Raw genomic sequence first — 7,500 nt, forward strand, 5'->3', positions numbered from 1 at the left:
TATTCAGATGAGGGGGTAACTTGAAAGCAGATGGCGTAGCTTGAAACCGGTTTCAAAATACCTCACCGGTAATTTAAAACCGGTTTCAAATTCCCGGGGGGTAGCTTGAAACTGGGGGTAACTTGAAACCTTTACACCGGCACCAAGTTGAGGCTGGCTTGCGCCCCTCAGTGGCTGGGTTAGGTAACCTCTTGTACTCTGAGGGGAAAAAGGATGGAATTCAGTACCTACATTTTTTCTTATTTTTGCGTTTCTTTTTCCTATTTCTTCGCTCACAATCTTTTGACCCATTCAAATGAAAGGCAAGAATGAGGTGATTCATGCATTGTCGATATTAGTTCTGGTGAGATGCTAAGAGACCAAGAGATCAAAGTCAGGTCAGGGGAAAGTTGTATGAGATCATAGCGAAGACTAATCCATAATGCTAATCTCGATGTTTGATCTGGTAAAACGACTTGAGATCAAAAGGTTGAATTAGTTGGATGAAGTTGAGAAAGAACGTATCTATGATATCAGAGTTGCGGAAAAAATACGGCATTAAACGGAGTGGAATGTTTTATCCAAGATGGTCTGAAGTTCGATAAGTTTAGTGAACAGCTCGTTCGAAATTCTGCTCTTCAATAAATGCTGCACATATGATAATGTCGTTTGGCCATTTACCTTCGATTTTCTCTGTCATAGACACGCATATATATATATATATATATATATATATATATATATATATATATATATATATATATATATATAATTTATATATGTCTTTATCTTTCTTGCGGTGAGGGACATGAAAAGCGAATATTGATTATATATAACACTACACATATTCAAATATCAACAAAATCAATTAGCCATGAAGAATTCTTAGTCTGTTGATTTCATAACTATATAAAATCTATTAAAAATAAGATGAAACCCATGTCTTTCCATACTGAAGTTTTCAATTTAAGAAAAATATGGCCTAGCGCAGTTCATTCCTCTGCTGCTGAAAATCTCCAAAATTTTATATGAGTTTGTAGGGTAAACCAGAGGAAAATCTTACATTGTTTTGATAATGTTGACCCTGTCGGTGATTCCGAGAAATAGGAAAGTGGAACATGAATGTCCGTCTTACTGTGTATCATCATGACCATTGTTAAAGAATCTTCTAGCAAGTCATTTCATTTTTAATCTCATAATCATATGGCGAATTTAAATCTGTTAACAATAATAAATGCACAAAGACACAGAGAGATATGTTTTTACAAAAACCAAAATTACTTGCAGTTAGAAAATTTTTTAATCCCATAACCCCACGGCCCACCAACTCCCCCCCCCCCCCTCTCTCTCTCTCTCTCTCTCTCTCTCTCTCTCTCTCTCTCTCTCTCTCTCTCTCTCTCTCTCTCTCTCTCTCAGTTCATTAACAACCCCCAATTTCACACAAGGATTATTCGCATTGTCTGCATTAATAAGACGTCCGGCCTTCATCTTTCCTTAATAAGTGCCCTAATTAACATAAGCACTAAAGGCCCCTTTGGGGGTCGATTTAAGAGGCTTAAATGTCATCATCAGATCACTCACTTAAGTGGTTTCAGATTTACTTAAGTTCTACGGAGTTGGAGGATTCATGATCATTATGAAAATGATGATGATGAGAGATAGAGATATCAAATGATTACGATAATGTAGCACACAAAAGTATTACGTTTCAAAAGTATCCCCAATTTTTAATAGAATAATTACTATAGACTTGCGTATCTTTGTGCACCTAATAAATAAACTCCATAAAAACTCTGTGTATGTTCTGTATGCAGGAAATGCCTCGCCATCATTTACAATTGATACTAAAAAGGAAGAAATGAAGACTTAAAATGTGCTGCAAAGATGGATTGTGAGATATATGGTAAATGAGTATGGAAGGTTTTAATAAACAGCCAATTAACTATCTATGTAGAATTAAGAAGGGGTTGATGTTTCCTAAGTTACCAACATTTGAGTTCATTCATAACTCACCAGAGTATGTATGAATGTGGCAGTGTCCAGTGTCTTGGTATTTTATCCCCCCCCCCTTTTTTTTTTCTCAAGCGTCACCCACTACGTATTTTCAGCACCCAGAAAATCCTCCAGCAGTATTTATTGGATCATTTCGTATCCAGATATACCTTACTAAAAAGTGCTGTTAACCAAGCGATAAAACTGCAATTATTGGTTGACCTCAACTCCAAACGTACTCAAAAGGGCAGTTTTTCCTCATAGAAATTTGTTTTGTGGCTTCCTATAAGAATATGACTACATACTAGAAGAGGCCAAGCTTTTTCCAATAAACAAGCAATGCCTTTTTGAATGAGCTATTTTTGGAGTTATGGTAAACCAGTAATTGCAGCTTGATCGCTTTGTTAACTGCACTTTTTTAGTAAGGTATATCTGGATACAAAAGGATCATATGACTGCTGCTAGAGGATTTTTTGGATGCTGACAAGGTTGGCTGATTATCTCCTAAAAACTGGACCAAAGGAACAGGAAGTTACTTTATTTGATGATGAAAACTAGCAACCTCAGTAAAAACCCGTAAGCTATGGATTGTCTTATTATCGAGAGATAAAAGATCTTAATGAAGCAAATTTGATAGATGGATTCAAGTTTCATCGAAGATAATCGCTCCTTCAGTAGTGTTAATTTTGCAAATGAGCTGTTTATATATATATATATATATATATATATATATATATATATATATATATATATATATATATATATATATATATACCCTATATATTATATATATATATATATATATATATATATATATATATATACCCTATATATTATATATATATATATATATATATATATATATATATATATATATATATATATATATACAAAAAAATAATAAGACGTACGTATATATACAAAATAAGATGCATATATATTCACACACAGACACAGACACACACACACGCATATATATATATATATATATATATATATATATATATATATATATATATATCTATATATATATATATATATATATATATATATATATATATATATATATATATATATATATATATATATATATATATATATATACATATATATATATATATATATATATATATATATATATATATATATATATATATATATATATATATATATATATATTTAAATACAGTATATATAAAGGGTTTCTGAATCCTTGGGACCAAGAAGCATTTGTTAAGCCTCCAAAATAAGTAAACGATGAGTTTTTCTCCTGACAAATTCCAAACTTATTGTAAAAGATAAGGGGCCTTTAATTTTTTTTTTTTTTTTTTAGAAAATGTAAAGGTATTTTCTCAAATGTAGTTCGAAGTAAAGATTAATTATTTTTCTTACTTAATTGTTCATTTGTTTGTTTATCTAGAAAGTTGCCGACGAGAGTGTTTTTGAATTGGTCGCCGCACATTGTTAAGCATAAAAAAACTGCTTGAATGTAAGTGAACAAGTCGCCAAAAAGAGATGTTCAATAGTGATGTTTGGTAAATATTGTATATTTTTTAAAGGTGACAAGGTAAAGGACTCTGGTAATATACATAGCTTGCAGAAGTTCCACTTAGATACATATAAAAACATTGAAGAAAGCGAAATTTTAACTAAATGATGAAGATTTACAATGCAAGATAAGAAGACTAGATCATTTCGCAAGGGACACCTAATTTCATGAGTGCCGACCCAAGCAGTTTTTAGTGAGACGAATACCTCAACAGTGTTACACCATCACAGAAACTGAGGAAACATCAGACTAGAAAAGATGTATAGAGAAAGCATTTTCGCATCTACGATTTTATAAAAAGAGAAGTTATTCACAAAGATCGGGTTCTAAAACTTTGTCATTTAGAAATGTGTATAATGAGAATCTATGCAACAATAACAATAATGAAAAAGCTTGTGAAGTAACTAGTCAATCTCAGGTTGAAGATTGAACACTGTTCTGACCTGAAAGACAGCATCGACTTCTGATCATCCCCATATAAAGACACACTGATATTTTGTAAATCTTTGGAATCACAAAAAACAATTGTTCTTTCTGCTTATGATTTGTGAGATGGTGACTGGATCAAAGAAGTTGCTCTTAAGCTTTACACTAGATTACTCAATGCCTTCAAAGAAACCAAGACATTTCTATGGCCCACCAAATCTAGTGACGTTCCTTATCCACCATAGGAAATTCCTGCTTATGTTCTACAATCTGTATTTACACTAGTGTGTGGTAAGTGGGACCCATCAGATCGAGAATGAATATTAGTACTATCAGTTAGTCAAGATATGTGTAAAGCAGCAACAGGTGGACAGTGGAAGATGAAAACGCATATCTTATGTATGACACTCCGCCATCTCTTCAAATCTAAATAATCAACTACTTTCCTATACAAACTAGGTAATTATGAGTCCTTTGCTTTTTCTATTGAATTGGAAACTGTCCTGGCATAAACATGGTTGAAAGTGTTTCAGTAATCAGTAATAGTAATGTGGTTAAGGATCAACCTGAAGGAACAGTGTTTCATGGCGACTGAGACAACTTTGATCAGCTGGTGTCTGATGTTTATGGAACTGGATCAGTTGAAGGCACAGTTGGAGTCTACATGGAAGAATTTGGATTCTGTAAAGATAATGGCCTGAAATTAGTCCCTCGTATGACTGAACCCATTCCTAAGATTCAAAAGTCCAGTTTAATGAGTTTCCATCATACTACCAGAGAAAACGACCTGAAGAACCAACCCGCATAGAGCCCTCAGGATGTGCTGAAAATTACGGTATCAAGATTCTGATTTTTTTTTTCTAGATAACTGCTTGTCATATGCCCTTTGAGGGTCAATTTTTCCCTGCTATATCGGGTTCTGTGTCTAGTAGGCTACTGCTAATACTCCAAACTGTACATCAACTATGTATGTATATATATGTATATACATATATATCTGTATATATATATATATATATATATATATATATATATATATATATATATATATATATATATATATAGATATATACAGTATGTGTGTGTTTATATATATGTGTGTATATATATGTATATATCTGTGTGTATATATATATATATATATATATATATATTTATGTATATTTGTATATATATATATATACAGAATGTGTGTGTTTATATATATGTGTGTATATATATGTATATATCTGTGTGTATATATATATATTTATGTATATTTGTATATATATGTATATATATAGATATATATATGTATATATATAGATATATATACATATATATATGTATATATATATGTGTGTGTGCTTATATATATATATATATATATATATATATATATATATATATATATATATGTATATATATACATGTGTGTGTATATATATGTGTATATATATGTGTGTGTGTATATATATATACACACATATATATACAGCGGGAAGAGGGGGAGCCCCGCCCAGGCAGCGGGAAGGGGGGAGAGCCCTGCCCAGGCAGCGGGAAGGGGGGAGCCACGACCTGCCAGCGGGAAGGGGGGAGCCCCGCCCTGCCAGCGGGAGGGGGGAGCCCCGCCCTGCCAGCGGGAGGGGGAGCCCCGCCCTGCCAGCGGGAAGGGGGGAGCCCCGCCCTTCCAGCGGGAAGGGGGCAGCCCTGCCCTGCCAGCGGGAAGGGGGCAGCCCCGCCCTGCCAGCGGGAAGGGGGGAGCCCCGCCCTGCCAGCGGGAAGGGGGCAGCCCCGCCCTGCCAGCGGGAAGGGGGCAGCCCCGCCCTGCCAACGGGAAGGGGGGGAGCCCCGCCCTGCCAGCGGGAAGGGGGAGCCCGGCCCGGCCAGCGGGAAAGGGGGAGCCCGGCCCTGCCAGCGGGAAGGGGGGAAGCCCCGCCCGTCTAGCGGGAAGGGGGGCTCCGCCCGTCCAGCGGGAAGGGGCGATCCCCTCCCGGCCAGCGGGAAGGGGGGAGCCCCACCCTCCCAGCGGGAAGGGGAGAGCCCCACCCTGCCAGCGGGAAGGGGGGGGGAGCCCCGCCCTGCCAGCGGGAAGGGGGGAGCCCCTCCCTGCCAGCGGGAAGGGGGGAGCCCCGCCCTGCCAGTGGGAAGGGGGAATCCCCGCCCTGCCAGCAGGAAGGGGGGAGCCCCGCCCGGCCAGTGGGAAGGGGGGATCCCCGCCCAGCCAGCGGGAAGGGGGGATCCCCGCCCTGCCAGCGGGAAGGGGGGAGCCCGGCCCGGCCAGCGGGAAGGGGGGAAGCCCCGCCCGTCCAGCAGGAATGGGGGATCCCCTCCCGGCCAGTGGGAAGGGGGGAGATCCACCCTGCCAGTGGGAAGGGGGGAGGCCCTCCGGGCTAGCGGGAAGCAGGCATCCCCGCTGAGCCAACAATATAGAGTTCCTGTATCTAGCTTATTTTTAAAAAAACATGAAGACCTTTTGGAAATCACTAACAGGCTCCAAAAAGTCTTCAAAAAGTCTTCAAAACTCCTCTAACTCCTTGTTCGACTCCAATTTGTCTTTCGTCATCAGTAGGAAAGTTGAATGCTTTCCTGTCAGAGCTTCAAAAGATTCTTAGGCTCTGTTAGGAGAAATATGGAATACTAGTGCATTTTCAATCGGCTTTAATGTTAGAAAACGAAAAAAGATCGTTGTGACTGTTTTATTGACCAACCCAAATTTGCAAGGTTTTATCACCGACTCACCATGAGGCTATTAAAAAGGAAACTAGATTTGGGTTTTGCAGAAAATGCTTTGGTGAAAGTTAAGAGAATTGTTGAGTGTACGACTTTGAAAGAAAACCAAAATACCTCGTCATAAAGGGATCAACGACAAGTGGAATCAGGAAGGCAGTCATGAAAAGCAAAACAAGAATATTGAAGACTAATAACTGATTTATTTGAAAGGATTCGGACAGAAAATACAGGAAGAAGAACGGGAGAGGAGAAATAAAGAATCCGAAAAGCAGAACTAATTATTTGCTGATCAGTTTACGATAGGTGGGATTTGAAAGGAGAAAGTAAAGAGGATCCAAAAATAAAGATTGTGCAGAATAAGCGGAAACTGCACATAAGTAGAGAATATTGAAGGACCAGAGAAAGATCGAGAATTCTTCAATCTGAAGTAATTTGTTTTTTCTCTAAAAAAGGAAGGACTTCTAAGGAGAGGCACTCCAATTGGACGTCTTCCTTTTGGAAATTCCTAACAGGCTCCCATCCGGATTAGTCTTCAAAATTCTCCCAACTCGTTGTTCGACTCCAATTTGTCTTTCGTCATCAATAGAAAAGTTGAATGCTTTCCTGTCAGAGCTCTCTGTCAGGAGAAATATGGATAACGGTGCATTTCCAAATCGGCTTCAAATTGTCATTCGTCTTGAGCAGGAATGTTAGAAAAGGTAAAAAGATTGTTTTAATCGTTTTATTGATCAACCCAAATTTGCAAGATTTTGTCACTGACTTGCCTCTGAGGCCATTAAAAAGGAAACAAGATTCGGGTGATGCAGAAAAGGGTTTGGCTAAAGTTAAGAGAATTATTGAGT

The sequence above is a fragment of the Palaemon carinicauda genome, chromosome 6 (genome assembly GCF_036898095.1).
Source record: "Palaemon carinicauda isolate YSFRI2023 chromosome 6, ASM3689809v2, whole genome shotgun sequence".
NCBI classification, from domain to species: Eukaryota; Metazoa; Arthropoda; class Malacostraca; order Decapoda; family Palaemonidae; genus Palaemon; species Palaemon carinicauda.